Source organism: Lepidothrix coronata, unplaced genomic scaffold, assembly GCF_001604755.1.
Source record: "Lepidothrix coronata isolate B3197 unplaced genomic scaffold, Lepidothrix_coronata-1.0 Scaffold202, whole genome shotgun sequence".
NCBI classification, from domain to species: Eukaryota; Metazoa; Chordata; class Aves; order Passeriformes; family Pipridae; genus Lepidothrix; species Lepidothrix coronata.
In genome coordinates, this window is record NW_016690382.1 from 128,789 (window position 1) to 151,184 (window position 22,396).

At 45.1% G+C, this 22,396-nt stretch overlaps 1 protein-coding gene and 1 long non-coding RNA gene across 6 annotated transcripts in view; one reads left to right on the forward strand and one right to left on the reverse strand.

Moving 5' to 3' along the window:
• IP6K2 (inositol hexakisphosphate kinase 2) overlaps positions 1-14,452 on the reverse strand; it is a 22,468-nt gene extending 8,016 nt beyond the window's left edge. Inside the window, exons 1-2 of one of the 5 annotated variants that reach the window (XM_017832451.1) lie at positions 14,365-14,449; positions 5,902-6,018 (exon numbers count right to left, since the gene is read on the reverse strand). The gene's annotated coding sequence lies outside the window, so the exon portion shown is untranslated. Of the gene's footprint in view, positions 1-5,799; positions 5,825-5,901; positions 6,019-14,233; positions 14,329-14,364 lie in introns of those variants that run through there. The other 4 variants (XM_017832450.1, XM_017832452.1, XM_017832453.1 and 1 more) reach the window with 4 other exon arrangements.
• A 79-nt stretch (positions 14,453-14,531) lies between these two features.
• On the forward strand, positions 14,532-16,029 carry LOC108505911. Its single transcript, XR_001877627.1, has 2 exons — positions 14,532-15,657; positions 15,805-16,029. It is a non-coding gene; the product is annotated as an uncharacterized LOC108505911 (long non-coding RNA).
• Positions 16,030-22,396: the final 6,367 nt, after the last annotated feature.

Below are 22,396 nucleotides of genomic sequence, written 5' to 3' on the forward strand. Positions count from 1 at the left end.
GGCGGGGCAGCGGTTCCTTAAAGGGAAACACACCCGCCGTGATTCCCGGCGGGCCCCAGCCCTCCCACCCGCCCCCCCGCCGTGATTCCCGGCGGGTCCCAGCCATCCCAACCGCCATCCCAACCGCCCCCCCCCGCCGCTCCCGCGCTCAGACGGGGATTAACGCCGAGCGTAGAGTTCCTCCCTTCCAAACTCTCACAGCAACCAGCCTGGACTCTCATATCACCAATTCACAACAACATGTCAAACGCCGAAAACATTAAACAGATGCAAACTCTCCAGAGGAACACCGTAACGCAAATATGCCATTTCCCAGGAATTTATTTTCGCGTGCATCCAGCAGAAGGCAGCGCTCCGTGCCAGCTGCATCCCAAGGATCTGTACTGTACCCTGTGACCGCACGCTGCTCAGCCCTGGCCCGCCGCCAGGGTCAGGCAACCTGCACTTCAATAGCAATTAAAGGAGCGAGGCTGAAAAACAAACATGACTGTCTTGGTCTCTGCCTTCCAGTAAATTTTTAAGTCGAGTTACTCTAATTTTAGACCAAGGCTTTAATCATTAACTTTTTGCGGCTAAAAACAACCTCATATTTATTTTGCCTGAAGATCATTACACGAACAATAATGCACTTAATTCAAAGAGACTACAAAGTGTTCTAGGTCACGGGTCTATTTTTATTTGTCCTCCTTAGATATTTAACAGCTTTACATTAACTGGAAAAGCAGAGACCTGTGGGCTTAGAGCAGCAGCGCTACCAGAACTGCAGACGCCCACAGCATGCCCTGGACATAAGAGCATTAATTGAATTAAACAACTAAACTGCTAAAAGAAACAACAGGTCGATCAAGTGAATGAACTCCAGCTCCTGGAATGTTTACCTGAACCTAAGGATAACGGGTCAATAAGAGTTGAGTGTGTTTGCGTTGCTGGTTTTTGGTTGGTTTTTTTGGGGGTTGCCTTTTTTTTTTTCCCCCCCCCTCATTGCACACACCAGTCAGGCTTTTTTTATCTCCTTTTTTTTCCAAGCACCTTATTTGACAAAACGTTATCAGCTTCTTTAAAAAAAAACCCAACATTTTTTAATACAGAAAACAAAACTCAGACCAACTGTGCAAGAGAATGAATGTAAAATTGAATCTGGAATAGTTTCCCAGAAACAGTACTCTCTTCTGATACTCTACATTTTAAGATTAGAGCAAGATCAGTAAAGTTTCACTCTCTCTTTGTACTACTTTTAATTTCCTAGTAATTTTTTATATTGCAGCTACTGCACTCCCAGCCAATTTTCTCACCTACCTCAACACCAACAACTTGACAACCCAGAGACACACAGGTAAAGAAACTCTCAGTTCCACCCCAGAAAGCCACTTCCAAACCCCTATTTAACTGCACGAAGCTGAGCAACCCTGAAGCGCCCAGGCAGCGTGGAAAAGCCATTTGCCTTGGCCTTGACTGACACTGTCAGTGCTCTGGAGGCACAGATTTGTTCGATGGCTCCCCACAGTACCACCCCCTCCGTGCAGAGCCACGGGCTCCTCCTGTAAGGCTCCACTGCAAGTTGAGTTACCAGCACGTGTAACACACTTGGAGCCTGGACCATACACACACACCTAACAAGCCATATCAGCTCCTCAGTAAGCCCTGAGTTGCTTCCATTTTCTAGTAGAAAAAATTTAAGCATCAGTCTGTGTTTGTGTAATGCACCGGTAATTTTATAACTCTTTTTCATTAGGATTTTCTAGAGCCAACAATGCCTCCAGTCTTCTGGAATTTCCCAGGGAAGGCGAGAAGTGTGCTAGGTTTCACTGGAGGCATGGTAACACACGTACATGATCTTGCAGTGCCAGAGCTTTACACTGGCACAGTCACTTTAGAGCCTCAGCAGTACAAGACCACTCTTCCCAAAACAGCATTACCATTCCACGGCAATCTTCCTAATTACCCCGATGTACAGACACCAATTTCCAGCTGCAGTTATTCAAACTGAGAAAGGACCTTGCAACATCCCTTAACCTCCAACATCTAGTTTGCTCCATTCCCCCCTTTGCATCAGAGCTGCATCAGGAGTGAAGCCCTGAAGATGTTTAAGCCACAGAAATTACTCTCTAGCAAAAAATCACCTCCAACACAAACAACGCACAACACCTTGTTTACCCAACACATCTTCAGGGAGCTCATTAGCAGCAGCTCAACTTGTTTGCTTCCATGTATGCTCAAGTGGTCTGGACAACACTTGGACTGGATCACCACATTCACTCAGCAGTGAAATTGCTGAGCACAGTATTGCACAGGACTACTCGAGCTACTTCACCTTTTCCTGGAAAAGTGAGATCTGGGAGCACATCACACAGTCTAACTTCCCATTCGAGCAATAAAAAAGCAAGTTTTTTTATTGCTCTGATATTATAAAAATATAAGTTATGGAATATTTAGACAGGGTTGGGTTTGGTTGTTTTTTTGTTTTGTTGGGGCTTTTTTTGAGAGAGAAATGTTAGAAACATCTATACATAGCCACAATGTACCCAGTCTGTGCTACCACAAGACAAATGTGAATCTACCAGACATAAAGGGGGAAGCTCACACAAGTAAAGGTGAGTTTACTGTGCCTGTATTAGTAAGCTCTGCTTCTGTTTTTATCTTCCAAGGCCACGGTGCAACTCCCACATGTTCCGTTTCTACAACAAGATTTCTGTAGTACGAATCCCTGCTGGAAAAGCTCTATTAATAAAGCTCTGCAGCACAAACTGTGTGCAAGGCACTGCTGAGCTGAGCGTCAGCAAGGAATTCCTTGCTATACACCCCTTAACCGAGCTCCATAATTGTGCAAAGCAATTTACTGCCTTCTTATAAACCTAACACATGTATATGATCTGAACAGAGCAACAGTACTCAACAAGGCAGCAGCAAGCCCACACAATCTTTTCCACAATTTAGGTTTCGATGAGACTTTAGTTTTTCACTTTGAACAATTCATATATTTTAGCCTTTCAAGATACGCACTGTTTACCTAATAAATTGTTTGTTTTCACCTAATGAAATTCTTCTTGCTTGCAAAAAGATTTGGAGCAAGCTGTTAAGTTTTTTTTCTGCTGCGTGCTGTAACATTACCACTACAACAATCAGGATTTGTTTGTCATTTTGGCTCTCCTCAGTATTTGGAATCTTGCCCTTCAGATTAACAACAGGACCTGGAGCACAACTGTAATGCCCATCAGAAATACTTTGTACTGTTTCATTTATAAATATCTTAATTCCATAAACAGCCTCACAGTATGCCAAATTGGTTGCACTTCCTTAGAAATAAAAGCTTTGACCTAAGACCAAGAGCTTCAAGTGGCATTGATGTTGACCAGCGCAAGCACAATGCAGTTTTTCACTGCCTTTCCTCTGATTCTACACCCAGTTTGTTCTCAATGCTCTTTGGGTAAGAAAGAGCCCAGAACAGCTGTTTTTAGGCAATCTTCCCAGATATCAAACACAGATTCGGAGTACCCTGCCCTTTTCCTCCTATGTGCTTTTAAGTGCCTTTGGCTAAGAGTTTTTGTTCAAAGGACACATCAGCCAAAAAAAAGCTGATTTACTAATCCTTCACATGTCAAGCATTTTAAGAGAAAAATCTGACATAACTCGAAGGAAGCAAACAAAAACGTGTCTAGACACAGTAACATTAGCTTGAGCAATGTCATTCTTACAGTAAGCAGCAAAAGATGCTTAAAACCCAAACCTGCAAACCAGAAATGACATAGATAGACATCTTATTCCCATCACGTGTGACAATGACCATCGAGAGAATACCGCAATGAACTCATGTTTTCAGACTCTTAACATTAATCCCAGGTGACGACATTCTTTGGAAGGTATTTCATGTCATTACAGATCCTCAACTTAAGTCCCACACGTAATTGCATTAATGAACACATCCTCTGGAGAGCACAGCTCTCAATTAAGCAGCAGCTCCTTCCTTCATAACAATCTCAAAATTAACACCTCTTCCAAAGACTTTATAATAGCAGAACTACTGATGCAGAGCTGCCCTTCTAACCAACCTGTTAAAACCGGGTTCTCTCTAGTGCCGACTTCTGATTTTGAGTGGTCAGTATCTGCAACTCCAAATAGCCATAAATCAGCTTTATAGTGACAGAAATAGCAAGGCAGCAAAGCTTTCTGCCTGTCCTTTTTTCTCAGTTCACTGGGCAGTGCAAAGAGGAAGCTGACAGGGTAGAGATCTGCAGAGCAGAGCTTGCTGCAGGGTGCTATAACCCCGCTGAAGCAGACAAAGCAAAGCCCCTTCCTGAGGTTCCAAGGAAACAGAGGATTGGCACAGTCAGCCAACAGGAGAGAAAGAGTACAAGTGCTGCTCCATTAGAGCAGCCAAAGAGAAAGCTGCCTCAACCCAAAGAACATTCAGGAAGAAACAATATCAGCTGAGAAAGGACACAGGAAGATGCAAATATCAAGGTGGAAAACATATGGTGTGTTTTTGAAATCCCACCCACCACCTGTTACATGAACAAAACTGAGAAGGTACCTCAGGTCTGAGTTAGTAAGTCATCACAAAACTCAAAGATAACGACCCTTCAGGACTGAAGCAGGATAAATACACCTTAAGAACCTACAATACACCTATCAAACAGGAATTTTACAAGTCCTCATATGATAGAACTACATGTCTCACTACTAATAATGTGTTACTTTACAAACAGCAAGGTACGTTCCTTGAATCAAAGAAAGCAGAGGATGCAACATCAGAATATTAAAAGCATTAGATATATTAAGTGTGCTTAGGGTCAAAGTTCTTGCACAGCTTGTGATTAATTTTGATGAAAATCAATTTCATTCTTCTGCACAAAGTACTATTTTATTAGCAAATTTGCCTGGTCTAACGTTGTCAAGAATTGCTTCTAACATTCACTGTAGCTACTGCTTGGCTCAGGAACTGAAGTTACTCTGGTGTGCTCTGTTCCAGAAGTTCTTAAGATTAGAATGGCGACAGTCATGTCCTCTAGTGTCCAGTCAGCTGCCGTGGAACAGTATCAGAAATACAAAATTACATTTTAAAGATGCCCTGCATAAGATTAGAGAGCAAACCCTGTACAATAGATAGGTTTAACTCTTAACAGAAAAAAGACCTCTGCACGTATTTATTACAACTGTTTTAATCGATTCCTAATTTTGAGGGTGCATTATACCTCTAAATATAATGCAAGTCCCACACTAGGATGCTTTTTGAAGCCTTTTCCATCTACAGTAGCAGTAATATAACTAAGCAATAAAAGCTGTAGTTTCTAACTTTTTAACTCATTAAGATAGAGATGAAGAGCTCATGTAATAATGTCCCTGTATGAATCCTGGTTTTGGAAAAAGTCTTAAGAGAAGCCTTAAATTCTGCCCGATTACAGAAAGCAAACACTTATTCTGGTAACTAATTTTGAGGAAAAAGGTTATCTTCACTTGAAGAGCATGCTGACATTGTTGAGTCTCCGACTTTTTTTAGTTATCAACAAAAAACTGGCCCCTAAACAGCAAATAATTAAAATTCAATACAGCAGACTCAGTAGCCTTCAACATCGTGGGGGGAAGAGGAACAGTGTCACAGCATCGAGGGAGAGGAAAGACTAAAGGTTTTCTTTAAAATTAAGACTAGAGGGGGAGAAAAAAATACTTTCTTTTTCATTAAGTATAACTTTAAACCAAGTGGTTGTGATGAAAAAAGGATGCTGAGCTGTAACTTTCTACGCAAGTCAAGGTTATTTAAGCTCTTCTGCTGCAAATCAATCAATGTAATGATCATTAAGTTACCTTTACATGACTTGTACTCAGAGATGAGTAAGCATGACGTTTTGTAAAAATACTCAGCAGAACACTTGCCAACTCAAGAGTAAGATACCAACTCCTTCGTACCTACATACTGGGACTATGTGTGCATTCCATTTCCAAGCAGGAATACTTTTGCTGTAGCCTTTAGTGGTAAATCATGCTGGGAGTCAGGCACTGTAGTGGCATGTCTGTCATAACCACCTACAGACACAAAAAGCCAAGAAAGCATATTCTTCATCTGAAGGTAGGGTGCTTGGGCTAAACCAACAAAATAAGCCACCTGCTTGTTAAAAATGTTGGTATAATGTAATTTTATCTTTTTTTTTTTATTTATCTTTACTAAATGGCTAGTAATTGCAGCACCACATTGCTGTGGTTAAGAAAAATTAAGTAATTTCTCCATAAAAAAGGGGGAAAAATTCCTTGAATTCTTTACTTCATCACATAAAACAGACTGAATCTAGAAACCCAGAATTATACATGAACTCATACACAAAATTTCTACAAAACATGTTTGCAAAACCCTTTTGGAACGTGGCTGGGCTAACTCAATAGCAGTCTTGGCCCATCAAGGTAGAAAGCTAATCCTATTTTCAACATCAGACTGCGAACAAAAGACTCCCACCAAGAAAAAATTCGTTTTGCCACTTTCAAACTGCAGAAAAATATCCTGAAATGCCCTTGGTTTTTCTGAGGATGTCAGGTATGTCAAGCCTAAGGGTACCAGATCTTTTTCCCCTCTGAAAGGAAAGGGACAGTCCAACACTGGCTACAATGGCCAGGTTAAGAGATGTCTTTGCACCTGGTAAATTTAACACCAGAGCTGCAGAGCCACCTCCTATACCAAAAAGACTTTTGAATACAACCTTAACAGGCAGAACTAATTATGAAACATTAGGCATAACACATTAAGGGAACAAACTATAAAGAAAACAATCTGAAGTTGCATAATGTCCTATCATTACTACTCCTCAAGCACAATCATTATCCCTACCTTCCTTAAACCAGGTCCACATTATTAGGAGAAACCCAGTTCCCCAGTCCTTTTGTCTAGGACAAGGCAAGCCAAGCCACTAAGGCAATCTCCAAGAACTTCCACCTTTTTAACAGAAGCAGGCACAGCAGCCCCTCATTGCCATTTCTTAAACCTCAGCAAGGAGGTTAAATGCTCACTATAACCAATATTTCAACATCCAAAAAAGCAGCAGCTTTCAGCTTTCCCTACACCATTTGTAATCTGTAAGCTTAACACCTACATACACGAAGTTCTGGAGAAATGCCAGTTTTACCTCTCAAGTAAAGCTGTTTTATCTCCCTGGAACTAAAATAAAACCAAGTTACAAGTTACTAAGCATATTCAGCCAGAAAAGAGCATGCAATTCTGACCCATGCAGTTTTTCAGGGATTGTGTAATTTAAGAACTAGCCTCTTTTCCAAGTAAAAATGCTATGGAAACTAAGAAACCTGAACCACCAAAACTAAGCTACTTAAACTTCCTATTTAGACACTGATCCATCTTAAAACAGTATTCTGGCATCAGTGGCTAAAAACACCAGTTGCTATGAAAAGACAATACCGCCCTTTGTCGTGGAGAAACCGAAATAGCCTTCAGCCTTTAATCTTCTGAAAATATGACAGCAAGAGCTAAACTGTGTGGATTACACACATGGAAGTATTATTCAAGACACCAACACCCTCAGAAATTCCAGCACTGAGATTAAAATAAATCCAAGGCTATGCCTTTCTCATTACCATGAATTTAGCAGTCTGGGAACTGTATTTCCAGCCACTCAATAAAAGAACACGGAATCTTTTTGACTGGCCCTTCGGTTGTGACCCATTTGCCACATACGATAGACTGCTTAAGAAGACAAGTGTCAGGTCCCTTTTGAAGTTCACATTCATATATCTACATAAAGAATTTCTCTCTATTTTCTTCAGAAATCTCAACCTCTAATACTTTTTATACCATAATAACTAAGGGCCAACAGGACAAGGTTGTTAAGTTTAAGCTTTGATGCCTAAACCCTACAATCCAAACTAACTCCTTGAGCAAAAACTTTCATGGGAAAGCAAAACAAAGATCATCCATAAATAAACTATTACAGGAAGAATGGTACCCAAAACACAGTAACATATTTCATGTATCCCATTTATGTGTATATTCAATATAACTCAAATAAAGTTTAGTCCCTTTATGAAGAAAAACAGTTGAAAAGTAGCCCAGAAGGAGATACAGTCATCAGATGTGAAATGCCCATCCACATTTTTATCTGTAATTCTTCAAGTGTCAGTTCCAAGACTACTTCTGATGATCATGATAAACGGAATTTTTGCTCCAGAACAGCCCGAGTTAATGAGATGCATTTAATATATTTTTTAAAATTGTATTTATGTTTTAAAAATCTCAAACTACTGAAAACATCTGAAATCGGACAACACAATCCAGGTTTGCATCTTAAAGGGAACAGTTTATATGATTCAGTGACCTTTATATGCTCTTTCCCTAAAGAGTGGAATGTAACTGGGTCCTAAGGCCTTGAAACACAGCACCCTGCAGGGTTGACAGAGCAATTATAGAATTTCAAATGCAAAAGATACAACAGAATAATTTCAATGTGCTTCTTGCTTAAATGCAGCAGATTGGACAAGAGCAAGTAAGGACAGGAGAGGAGTCTCACGTGACAGACTCTCAGGTGGCACCACAAAACCAAGGAAAAAAATTGTGACCATTTTCCCTGGTAAATGCAACTCATTTTAAGACTTTTCCTCCTAGTAGAAGGGACAAGGACCTTTTGTACAAGCACACCTGCAGTGGACTTCAAAAATGCTTTAAAAAAATTATGTACGTATTTCGTGCTTCCTCATTGAGTGATCTCATAGGACACCATCTGGGGCCCATTACAGGCTCACCATAATAATCACTGCCAAAGAATTAATTCATTTTAATCCCATACAGTTTTTACATATTCAAACAGCAGTACAAAACCACTTGGAAAAAAATCTTATCAATTTCAGTAACCCAGAAAAGGAAGCTTCAGCAGGAGCCTGGCTGTACTGCTCTCATCCTTGCTGCAGCTGAAGAACACGATGCACAAGAGCAAGCTAGTTTTATTAGCTCAGGCAATGGGACACAGCCATGGTATGTCTTATTCCCATAAAAATATCTGTTGCTTTACAGGAGTTTTTATAGCAGCCAGCAAGTGTGTACTCCATGACTGTCTTCAAAGAGAGACCATCACTCACCAAAAAGGGAACACTCAGACAGGATGACTGCCAAAAACCTATTTTCTCTTCAAATATCTGCAACATAGCACTACTATTCGCAGTGTGCTCACGTTCCAATTCTGCATTTCCAAAAATCAGCACACTGGCAGCGGAAAAAATACTTCAAGGAGTCAAGCTTATGAAAAAATCATCTTATTTTTTGAATGCAAACTTTGTGGGTAGTGATGTTAAATCATTATTTGCACTTTAAAACATAATCACCATTCAGCACTTAGGTTTAAATATGTGAAAAGCTTTCTTTAAACAGAACAATGGAAGAAGACACTCATCCTTGCACCACACAACTCACTGCAGCTCCATCAGCATTTATTTCATCTTCTCATTGAGAGACTACTTATTTCCACAAATTCCAAAACGAGTCTCCCAACCCTTTTGCTCCCTCCCTATCTAGAACTATGCCCTCAACTTTAATACTCAAAGATGTCTCTTCAGAAAACTGACTGGTGCCATAAAGCCAGAACCAATTTTCCTAAGATAGCTTGAACAGATTCCCAGTTACAATGACAATTACGTCAGTATGAACATACACACCCATCAATTTAACCTCGTATCTCCTGTTAAATTGAATCAACCTTCTGAAAGTGCCAACACCTCAGAGAGGTCAAGATGATGCCTATCATGTCAGCAATTTAACTTCTCATTTTTGTAACAAGGAACCTCATTAATCTGATGTCATAATGATTAAAAAAATAATCACTTGTCATCACACTGTCTCCATATATCCAAAATAAAGGCAAATAAATTACTGTTCTTCTGGAAAAAGATATGAAAAATGAAAAGAGCAAATGTTAAAAGAAAAGAGGTCATCTTCAATAAGCATGAAATTAAGAAGCACCCAAAATTCCTGATAAGGTTTCAGGCACTGTAGAAAATTTCTGCATCACAGCACTGCACAGCTATTTGGGTATGCTTAAAGCCCTCCATGCTTCAAGAAAATAAAATCATTTTTGCTGTGCTCATTCTAATACAGACTTTGGCATAAACCCCCAAACTCTTGCTTCTTCTAACTATGATTTTCTGACAAAAAATTGCCTCAATAATTTTATCATCTGCCCTTGAGCCTGTTTGTTTTAAGTCTCAACAACCTGGGGCACTATTAACCAGCTTCAGCAAGTCATCCAAAGGATTTTTTTTTTTCAGTTCCTTCCAACCTTTTGGATGTCAACAGAGCAGGACAGAAGAGGAGGCAGGCAAGAACCAAAAGAGACAGTATAGCTGAATGGCTACTGTGTGAATTCAGGACTTCCCTGTTCTGTTTGGGCCGTTAACTGGCTGACGAGCACGTGCACAGCTCCAAACCAGGCACAGCCTGTGTTGTCTCTTGCCCTACCATCATCATGGCACACACACAAAGTTTGCCTTCATAAAGCAAAACTCTCAGTGGTCAAAACCATTTTATAAGCAAAGCTTTCTTTTTCCAGTAAAACAATGCAAAACTGGGTTCTAACTGGTTCCAGCCATCTCCAAGAGACAATCCTCCACTTGCAGGAGTAACCCAGACACTGGGTCAAAGGGTGCAGGTTATGTATCTGATAACAGTAGAGTGGTACATCCTGTACCTATTATGAAGATTATCATTACTTTATTCTAAACACAGCCTGTCTTTCAGAGAACAGTCAGGACTTCAAAGACTGTGCTACACAAGCCAAGAATTTGCAGAACATTTCAGATTTCAAGCTCCTAAACACCCAATTAAACACAAGCAATGTTGGACCTTCATTTGAACAAATAATTTTGCTTCCATGATGCCTTCCAGTATTTCGGACTTTGCAGAAGGAGAAATTTCAAGTTACTTACAGCACATGATACAATGTCGTACAGTTTTTTGCAAAGGGGAGGGGAAGAATTATTTTGAAATTAAATAGTTACTAAGAAAGGCCCCAAATTAACATTCTAATGAGACATTTTTAACAGAAGTTATAGAAAACACACATCTGCAGTTACACCTTAAAGCTCTTAAAATGTAACCTCTTAATATTTGTAAACTACCCTTATATTGTTTCAAAGATGCAGTAACCTTGGGCAAGACAGGAAGCCAGATAAAAAGAATTAGAAAGAGGAAAAATCCTCTCCCCGCAATGGAAAATTTTCATCTCTTCAAGCAAGGCAGAGATGCTCAGCCGGACCTGCGTTGCCTGGAGACCAACCGCAGTTTCTTGCCAACAGGGACGAGCTCAGCATCAGCAAATTCAACAGCTGATAAGTGGATGAGCTGAATGAGAGGCGGCAAGTTTTTTCCACACATCAGTGTAAAAACCTGACAGCTTTCAGATAATGGTTCTAGCCCGTGCTCACTAGAAAAACAAGAATTATTGTGATCGTTAAATGTCAGCTTAAGAAAGCTTCAAGCTCCGTCGTACTTGGCTCTTATCCCTACATGCAGTAAAGAGCACATCCAAGTTCAAATTTTTAGCTGCACCTCGATTTCTGCCCTCTCCATCTTTTGATGCAGTATCAAAACTTTTGGAATATGTTCTGCCCATTCAACGAGTTCTCAGTCTAACCACTGGTGCAGAAATATTAAGAAAACCAGTGAACTACATCAAAAAGGAAGAAGCTACAGCTTAGCTTTAAAAGCCACATCAAATCTTGTTTCACTTCAAAACCCAGCCTTTCTCACCTAAAGTGCAGCTCCCTGGGCAGGCCTGCATCAGATGTATTACAGAGGAGACACTTGTTTTGCCTATTCTGGATCTGGACCTCAGATCCCAGCCTCAGGCAGGCATGGACAAGGCTGCAGGAGCAGCACTCTTGACCTCTCAGAAAAACACCTCAGCTGCCTCCCAATCTCCAAACCATCAGATAAGAATTGTTGGAAAGAACTGATATTTAATACCAGTTACTCCAGAATTTCCCCAGATCTTATCTAATTCAACTCACTGAACATATTCAGGCAGTAAAAAATTAAGGGATTTAAAAGAATGACTTCTATTTAATTTATCCCTTCTGATAAATTCCATGAGTAAAGTAGGTCTTCCACCACCGACCTGACAGCACACACTTCCCTGCCTCCACCTATGCCTAAAACAAAAGGGCAGACATTTGTGTGTCACCACTGCTGACAGACTAAGAAGCCCTCAGTGCCTCGAGGTTTGCACCCTTCCCCTACCCTTCAAAAGAAAAAAACACCTCCAAAATAGCCTCACACTCCCCAGCTGACCGGAGAACAACTGAAGTACTACCATACCAGTGACCTGGATGGAAGCCCATCCACTGACAGGCAGCAAAGAGGTTCTTTCTTTAACATCTTTTCTCATCCTGGTTTTTCCCAACCTCATGCCTAACAAATCCAAAGTCCTCTTTGCAAGCAACTGGTAGGGAAAGAATTTTTGAGAGCACAAAGCCCAGCATTCATATGACTGACCACCATCCAGTTTTCCAGCTGCTTCCCAAATTACCACACCACATGGTTATGACAGCTCTGATCCACCTTTCCTCAAGAAGAAACAGCAACAGCTTACATTGCTTCTGTGACCAAAGTACCACAGATAAGCTAACAGACCGTTACTTCAGAAAGGTATAAATTTCAAAGACGGCAAAGGCTGAAAAACAGCTTTCCAATTAAACAAATACAAATTTATGAAAAGATACACGGACAAGTTTAAGGTTTGAAATTTTTCACAAACATAGACATGAGTGGCTGCAATCCCTCCCACAGTCCTTAACCAGGAGATGCTTCTGAGCACTTAAAATTATCGTTTTTTGAAGAAACTTTCCTGAATTCTGGCACTTAAATTATTACACTCTTCCTCATTCAGTAATATACTTTAATTTTAAAAAAACCCCAAACTATCTTGAAGATGCCAATCAGCCAAAAGTAAACAAATCAATCAGCCTCTTTTTAAAACACACACGTTTATGTGTGGACACATGTGTACATAAATCCAGTTTCCATTCCTTAATGCTATTGTTAAGTCCTGAAAAAACACAAGTTAATTTCAAATTAAGACAATTTCAAACCTAGTTTTTATCTTATATATGTTTTTATTATTCTCTAAGCAAAATTAAGAGCAAAGGTGCCAATTCTTGGCCAAAATAACCCTGATCTCATAATTCTCAAGTGTCAAATTTGAACTGTTCTACTCTCACTTCAGTGTTACACGTTGAGCAATGACCAATAATACATCATTTAAGTGAAAAGTTAAAGCAAACATTAATATTACAGAACTATATATTAAAGCAAAATTCTAATAATAATATTTGACACACAACTGTCCCTTTAGATGTTCATGAGTCTAAAAAAGCACATGGGCACTGGATGAATTTCTAAAACACCTGAGTATATGGGACAACTAAGGAACTGTATCAAAAGACAAAAAAGAAAAAATACAGCCTCGAAGAGGAGGGCGATTAAATTCCAGCACATATCAGGAAAGATATCAGTGTTAAACACGCATACTTTTCACAGTGGAATTAAGGCCAAGGACATATCAGGGTGTAACTACCAAGAAGTTGTTATTCCATCAACAACGATAACATTTATTTTCTTAAGCTGGATGCCTATTTCCAAAGCCTCAACCGTAAGTTTTTGTTTTAACGCCTGCACGTCCCAAGCCACGTTAACGAGGCATTATAAAACCGTGATGCTGGCACCAGTTCCTAACCAGGCATCACCCACCACTCCCATTTTACACGGGAAAAGGGTATCCGTGAGCAGCACGTCCCCTTATGCAACACATCCCGCAGCACCCGTTTTTCATTGTGAACTATTAGCGAGAGTACAACACAGCGGTCAGAGCCGCAGGACACCCATCACCCGGGCAGAACGGGCAGCAACGTCCTGTGATTCAGGGAACCGCCGAGCAAGGGGTGACCACCAGCCCCGGGGTGGGCAGATACCAGTGATGCGAGGCAGATACAAGGCAGATAGAAGCGATACAGGCGCGGCCGCCCCGCACCGGGCCCGGCCCAGCCCCAGCCCCGCGACCCCGGCGGGGGGCACAGGAAGCGCCGGGGACGGGGATGCTCTGCCAGCGATGCCACCGCTATCCCCCCACCGCCGACCCGCATTCGCCAGGACAGAGCCCCTCCTTTCCTCCCCACAGAGCCCGGCAATGCCCCGAGGGCGCCGCCGACCATCCCCGCCGGGCAGCCGCCCTCCCCCGCCTCCGCCGGGCCGGGCACCGACCTGCGAGCGGGCGGGGCTGCGTCCTGCACAGGCGGCCCTCAGGCCGCCCCGTCACAACTGCTCCCGGGGGAAGGGGGGGGGGGGCAGCATCAACGTGCGGGGGAGCGCGGGGAGCGGGGCGCGCCCGTTACCTGGAGCGGGGCCGGCGCCGGCGGCGGCCTCAGCGCTTTTGTTCCTCAGACGTCAAGATGGCGGCGCGGCGCGTGGCCGGCCCTCCCCGCTCCGGCGGGCCCCGCCCTCCTGCGCGCCTCCCCATTGGCTGGGCCCGCGGCGCCGCGCGCTGATTGGGTGGCCGCCAGCGCCGCTGTTGCCAGGGGAGCCGGGGCAGGGGAACGGGGCCGGGGTGCGGAGGCTGATCAGTTCCGCCCGGCCCGGCCCGGCCCTTCCACGGGAAACGCGGGGAAACGCCGGCTAGAGAGCGGGGCCGCGGAGAGAAGCGGGACCACGGGAAAAAGCGGCCCCTCCGTGTCGGCCCTTCCGCCCGTGCGGGCCCGCCGGGCACCCTCTCTTGTAACCAAGCTTGGAGCCACCACCCATCACCCACAGGCAGGAGCCAGCCCCGTACACATCCCTGACCTCTGGGTTATTACATCTCCCAACCTGTGGGTTATTACGGCTCCCTGACCTGTGGGTTACACCTCCTCAGGCCGCAGCAGCCATGGACAAAGCTCTCAGTCACTTCCCCTCAGTGCCTGCTTGGAAACCATTTCTCTGTTGGCGTGTGACACGTTCGGACGTGACCAGGGCACTTCCATCACTCGCCCCGTTGAGGAGGCAGAGGAACAACATCTGAGTGTCCCTTGAAGCTCGGAGGGCTGAGTGACTGAGGTCACTGTTCATCCTATGCTTCTGTTTCTATTCCACCAAAACTCTCACTTAGGCAAATGCAGCCCAAAGTCCTGGAAGCTCCCCCTGCTCGGCTTTACCCTGGATGACTTCTCCGAGCCAGTGTCTGATGTCTGAAATGCAATCGCAGTTATGAAGGTTTGCATACAAGGCCATGAACTGCGGGTAACAACGGAGCCACCAGCATTGTAAGAAAAAAAAAAGACGGAATAATGAGATTATCGCAGTTTAAATTACTAAGCAACAGTTTCTCTGACAATGAACTTAGTAACGCTCTGCCATCTATTTAATCACGCTAATGAGACAGAACAACTCCACTTAGATACAAATTACTCTGCATTTCATTTAAATAAGGGTCAGGGAGCTAAAAGCCACACAAGCCACCACACTTCTGCTGTACAGCACATCCAGCAAAAGACCTCCTTTGTTTCCAGAATGGACCCAGGCTTTCTGGCCATGAGCTGCCAAGGCAGGGCTGCACAAGGCATCTTGCTCAAACCTCCCACCTCCGCTCCCCAACCGCCTGTGCGTGGGCCCAGAGCCTCTCTGGCTTGGGAACAGCTCCTTGGTTTGGAGAGGTGAGCATTGGTTTACCAAACAGATTCAGAGGGCAAGAGATTTCTGATTTCTCTTTGTTCTAAAGTAAAAGCATGCACAGTCTCTTGTGTAAGAAACAATTATATCCCCCAGTTCCCACTGCTTAAAATATGCCTCTTGTTCATCAGGCTGACAGTCGAAGCCAAGCAGCACGGCTTGTTGAGAATCTTCTCATTTATCCGGCTGGTGCCATCATGATCATCTTAATATAAAAATCTGGTTTGGTATGTGTCTCTCACCATTTAAAACTGATGACTTCCCTTGGATATTTAAAAATTTTGTTTCAAATCCATGCCTCTTGGGCTGAAGCTGGTCGTGAGAGAGCAGGTCTGTAATAAACTGAAGAAAATTGACTGGCAGTTATGACTGGATTATTCACACATGCTAGTAGTCTTAATCTTTATTTGGAAGCCCAGAGCTGGCCCAGGGCTCACATCTGATATATGTTCCCTGGCCACAGGGAGAGGGGAGCTAAGGTGACATCCCATGGGGCCCTTTCCCAGTGGGTGGCTGCATGATCCCTCCAGAGGCCAGGAATATTCCCACATGCTCACAGCAGCATTAGGTTTCCTCAAGCCTCACTCCTTGCTGCACTTCTTTCCGTTCCTCTTAATTAGCGGGGGAGTAATTCCAGGCTATGCAAGTCATTCAGCATCTCCTCCCTCCTCCACGATCAGCTTCCCCAGTACAGTTCATGCCTGTAATAAGATGTCAGCCTCGAACTCAGCTTGGCAAGCCTTTCATTCCCACACTCCTCTTGCCTGCACATGGCTTCTACTCACTTCCTAAACTTCCAACCCCCCATCCCATCGGCTCTAGGATGAACCTCCAGCTAGCTGTGCTCCCAGACACACAAGGCAGGCTGATCCTCTGGCTGCATGGCTGTCCAGGTGACCCCACAGCACTTCTTGAGAGCATTTCACTCTGAGCAATGGTGTGAGGCCGGTATAAGGCGCTTTAGCTGCAGGAGCCACTGCAACAGCAACACAGCTCAACCCTCCTCAACCCTCCTCCTCACCTAGACAAAGGAGATGAAGCGTTTAAGCCGGTGAGGATCTGCTCCTGCAGGCAGTTTCTTCCACTGCCAAAACCATTCACAAAATAAACAGGCAACAAACATTCAAATTCCACAAACACCTTCCTCTCCCTTGTGTACACTGTGTGTATATATATATATATACACATATGTACAATTTTTAAGAGCTGGTGAAAAGTGCCAAACTGACAGTTTAAAAGAAAAAGCACTTCCTGTTATTTACAAAGCTGGTACAATATAGGAAGCAGCAGAGCAAACTTCTCCCTCTTGCACTGTCATCTCCACAATCCAGAGGGAACACCCTTGAGCATAAAGTAAATGCATATTCATATTTTTCATCTTCCCTGCTAAGGACCTAAGAATTGAACTTTTTACAGGGAGCAGAGAATTGTTATGAAGTTCCCTAATTCAGTATTATTCTTACCATGTGAGGGTTGCAAAATTTCATTTATATGAAAACCAAGACCCTGAATCAAAAAAATGTAACCCTCCCCAAAACTCAGCCACTTCTCACCAACCCAGTTCCAACACAATACAATGTTCTAACTGCATATTCCTCACCCACAATCTTAATCCCATGCTCTGTCTGCATGGTGTGGTCTGTGCCATTTTTACGTGCCTGTGGTAGTTCAAATTAATGCACATGGTTTTAGTTATTATTTACTTACAAAACATTTCATCAGAGGATGTGTCTGATTCAGGACTCAAAAAGCCAGGCCACTAAAGGAGGACAGCACTTAATGAAGCAGCAGGAAAATGTCATGCTTTAAAGGTGTCTTGCACGGAAATAGATTCCATGCTCTATCCTCAGTCCTCCCGAGGTCAAAAATAATAATTATGAGAATGGAGCTGGAAGAAGGAGGATAGGAACGGGGATTTTTTGAGCAGGGCAGCAGCAAAGCTCCATCAGTTTAGTCACCTGCTGGGCAGCCCTGTCCCTTGCCAGGCACTTTCTATTACTCCTGAGCAATTACATACTGATGAATGAGTCACAGAAGAAAAACACAACTGGACTTTGTTTACTGGGGTGCAAGCTCAGCTCTGCGATTTCTCAAGAGCTGCAGAGATGCAGAGCTGGCAGTTCTGCTCCACCAGCCAAGGTGTGAGGGACCGCAGGTGAAGGATCTGTGCTTTCCTGTGAAAGGCTGTGATTAATGGTAAGGGTTTTCTCCACCCCAAGTTCCTTCTACCTGATCTGCCCAGGCCCAGGAACCACAAGCAAAAACATCTGTAACTTATGGTTTAAGGTTTAATTTGTTGGCTTTGCTTCAGACAAGCGGGGAGCACACATAAACCATGGTGTGCTGACAGCGGGGCCAGTGGCAGTGCCCAGTGGGCAGGCTGCTCTCCTGCTGGGAAGGGCTGAGAGCCATGACCTGCACTCAGTGGGTTTTTGCAAGAGCCTTAGACTGGCTGTGTGTGCCTGTGTCCGGCTGCCTGGGGAAGAGGAAGGAGAGCAATCAGAAAAAACAGCAGCAACAAAGAGCTGCCTCTGAGCCAGCCGCACATGCAAACTCCCATGCCCATCCTGAGAGATCTTCAGCCTCTTCAAAAACCAAAGACTATTGCCAGATCCCCTCTTGGGGGTCCTGAATGAGTCCCTCAGCTCCAGAAAGCCTGCCTTGCCCACTCAGCCATATGGAGCCCTGGAGACAGTGTCCATGGGCTGCTAACAGAGATCCGGCTTGGGCTCCTGACAACAAAATGCCAGTTACAACTGTGTCCCCTTCACCAGTCCTGTCTGCTGAGGCTGTAGCTCTCCAGCAGGACTCTCTTACCTAGTGATCTGCTGCCATGGCAGAATTCACGTGCTATTGTAGGATAAACCAACTTGCCAAAAAACACACAAGAAGAACAATACTTAGATAGCAAGTGCCCAAAGGTTAGGAGAGGCCAGAGGGTTTTTTCCATACAATCTTTTCTAAGTTTTTCTGGTGGGCAAGGCAGAGCCTTTAAATTCACAGGCAAGACCCCAGCTCCTGATGTGCACTGGTAACACTGGAGGTACACATCTGTGGCTGCCCTGGCACAGTGGCATCACTCACACGTGGACTTCCGGCACTTCTGGAAAAGTGTGCTGGGAATCTGTCAGGCTAGTGGGGAGTGTGTTTGGGCAGCAGACTTTGCAGCCAGAGTCAAAACCCAAATCCACAGGTTTGGGTCAGCCCCTTGCTCCTGCCTCCTGTGTCAGTGCTGCTGTGCTCCATGGGCGACCATCTCAGCTGCCGCTGAAGCCAGAAAGAGCTAGCAGTTTCCATTTCCTCTTGCATTCCTAGGCTGAAGCAGCGCCATCCCCCAGTGCCTCACCTCCTGCAGCTTTGCCAGCTCATTCTGCTCGTTCTCAGCCTCCCTTGGGCACTCCTTGGTGAATAAATCCCCCTGCTTCTTTTCCTATCTCATAGGGCCAGGCAGTAGCACAAGGGCCATTCCAGCGGGCTAGAATAATTATCTCCTTTTGTGTTATTATTTGTGGAACAATTATGTTTATCATGGTGATGCTTAGGGCCAGACCTGTGTCCAGGATTGTGCTTTCTACTTCAGGCTTTGCCCAGAGACCCTTGGTCTTGGTTGGGGCACCCAGGCCTGTGACACTGCTCTCTGCCCTCTATGCAGTCACAATTTCATGGCTTTGCCTTCAGCAAAACAGTCCCAACTCCCCAGTGTGCACAGCAGCATGACTCAAAGCTGAAACTCCTCCAGTGAACATTTTGGGAACTTCCCAAGCTGAGTGATACTGGGCTTTGGCTGGTGTCCCGCAGTCACACACCTCACCACACCTACCCACCTGGCACTGCCAAAATGTCACTGGCACTGCTCGGCACAGCACAGCAGTGCAGACTATTTAGGCAGGGAAAAGCCAGTTCAGATAGGTATATCAATCAAAGTAAGTCAGCTTGCCCTTCAGCTGCTTTAAACCTGCCACCCCCGGCCTTTGAATACCATTTTTGCTTCTGTGGCCACTTTGCACAGCCTGGTTTTGCCCAAAGATAGACCCGTAATCCTGCTCCCACTGCATTTCTGTGGGATCAGGGCCAGTCCCAGCAGACCCTTTAGGAGGTGTCTGCAGGCAAGAGAAGGTCAGAAGCTTTGGCTCGGCAGCTGCAGACACCCCTCACTGAGTCCCTCGAGCAGAGAACCTGTTACAGAAAACTTCATGTCCCCACTCAACAAACTTAATGCTTGCAAGATTTTGCACCGCTAAGTCAAACAAGATAAATAAATGCTGGCAAAAATAGCAATTGAGAGGGGACTGTCTGTATTTCACACATCACAGGGCACCTTTTGTGCAGGAAGGAAAGGGCTTGTGACGCCTCACTCACCACCATCCATCTCGCTGCAGATGGGCCGACGCTGTCTGTGAGACCTGCTTCCTCACAGAAATCAAGTGTGGCTCTGGCTCATGATGGCACAGACTCACCAGCAGCTCTGTTTCCTGCCCACCAAGCCTGCAGCAACCGAATAACCACAGGCTTGGGTTGCAGATGCTCTGGCACTAATGCCCCACTGCAGGAAGTAAAGCCTCCCTCCTTTTCCCTTTCCCCTTTCAGTGTGCCCCTGTGGGCAGCCTCCCATTCCTCCCTCATTTTATCTCCTGGAGAGGAGCTTGGATATCGGTTTCCTCCTGTTCCTTCCCTTGCCTGCTCCTCCCGTTGGCTTTTCTCTGAGAAGCCACCTACCAGTCTGCCCCTTATTGTGGCCATCAGGGAGGAGATGACGCTGTAGAAGTCAGAACATACTCCCATGTACCTTTTAACTTTGCAGATGAGCATTTTCATCTCACCTTGAAGGGAAAAACTCTGCCAGGTTCTCCAAAACAAGGAGGTCCGGCTCGCCTCAGAAAAAATCCTCTTTAGTCATGGAAGAGCAAAATCCCTCTCTTTGATGGATTTGTTCCCACTGAGGAGCTGATGGTGCTCATGGCAGAGCCTGCAGTACTGCAGGGCAGGCTGGCAGTGGCTGTGAGCTCCAGGGCTATGAGCGCCCTCAGGGCCATGGCCATGCAGGGAAGCTCAGCCTCATGTGATGGGCACCATGGAGGAATGGGCTGAGCTCCGGCAGGTTCCATACTTAGTTCATGGGGGCTTTCTGAGCATATTGCTCCACTCACTAGCAGACTTGTCCCAAAAAAGCACTGTAATATGTGTCCATGGCTGTGACTTGCACCCTCCTGCCTCTTCTGCAGGCTTATCCTGGCTTACTACCCAGCTATAGTTTTCCCCACCAGCTCTCCATGGATAAAAGTGCAAACCGGAACACCCATGAGAGTCAGGAAGGATGGGGATGATCAGTGCTGTCTCCCAGCTGGGATGAACACGCTCCATCGTGTCTCCAGGTCCGAGGGAGCCGGCAGCAGCAAGCGCTCCTGGCCCATTGCCCCTGCAGCAGCAGCACTCCAGGCAATGCCAAGTGGATGGACTGAATCAGCATTGATTGGGAATGTAATTTCTTATGAATTCTGCCCTCCCATCTATCCCTTCCCTGCAGTTTCTCATGCTGCTTCAGGAACTCTTCCTCAGGCTATTTTTAGTACCTGGTTACATCACTGCCAGCTTCTGCTGCTTTCAAACAGGCACCGGCTGAGAACATCCAGGCATCAAGGCTACAGGGCTGTAAGGATGGGAGCTTTATCACTCAGCCAGCAGACAACCAGGCTGCACTTGCCAGCTGCCGGATGGAGCCTGGTTTGGGAAAGCAAACACAGGGCATCTCAATGGTGCCTGACAGGGAGGAGGAGCACCCTGCTGCGAGAGCCCCCGCTTCCCCCTGGACTGGGGGATGCTTTCCGGCAACACTGCCATTGCCTGGCTGTGCAACAGCAAGCAAGTTAATTAATCCTCCATGCTTCTCCTCTTCCCAAAGAGAGAGTTTATGCTGACCTACTTCTTACAGAGAAATTTGAAAAGGGTTTCAATGTCCATGATGAGCAAGTGGCACCAAAAGTGCTAATTATGCTGGCTGTTCACAGAACCCAGAGCACTGTTGAGGCAAAACAAGAACATCACGGCTCTGGAGCAAGTAACAGAGAGAGCTCCTACTGCAGGGAAGTCAGTCTGGCAACTGGCTCATGCTTTTGGGCAAGAGCAATTCCCGTGCTGACCAGCCATGTGGAAGGATGGCTCAGGTTGTGAGGTGGCACAAGCAGCCACGTGGCAAAGAGGAAGCTTCGCCTGGCACCTCTTTGCAAGGAGGGCACAGAGGTCCCTGCAAACCCTGAGCAGACAGCTGTGGGCAGCTAGCCTAGGGCAAGTGATACAGCCCTGGGGCAGCAAGGAAAGGCAGGGGATCTCCAGCAAGGCCTCAGCATGCTGGAGAGGCTGCAAATGCTTGGCGTGCCTCCCCAGGCATGCTGACACTGTCCCTGTGCATACCAGCACCTCTGGGGCCCTGCAAGGGCTGCCTGAGCCACCGCGAGTTTTAACCTCTCTCCTCCCCACCTCTCCATCTCTGAGCCTCCCTCGTAGCCAGGGCTACAGAAACCTGTGCCAGAGCTATTAGCAGAAATGAGGAAATCAGGGAGTCCAAGTTTGGCCAAGCACCCTTACCCAGAGGCATCCCCGTCTCCCCATAGCCATGCTCTGCCCTCCCCCTGCATCCCAGCTGGCCAAAATCCTTCTCCCAGAAGAATCTGACCAGAACAAGAGCTAGAGCTCTTAAAGAGGAAATTCTGAGTTAAATTCCTTTCT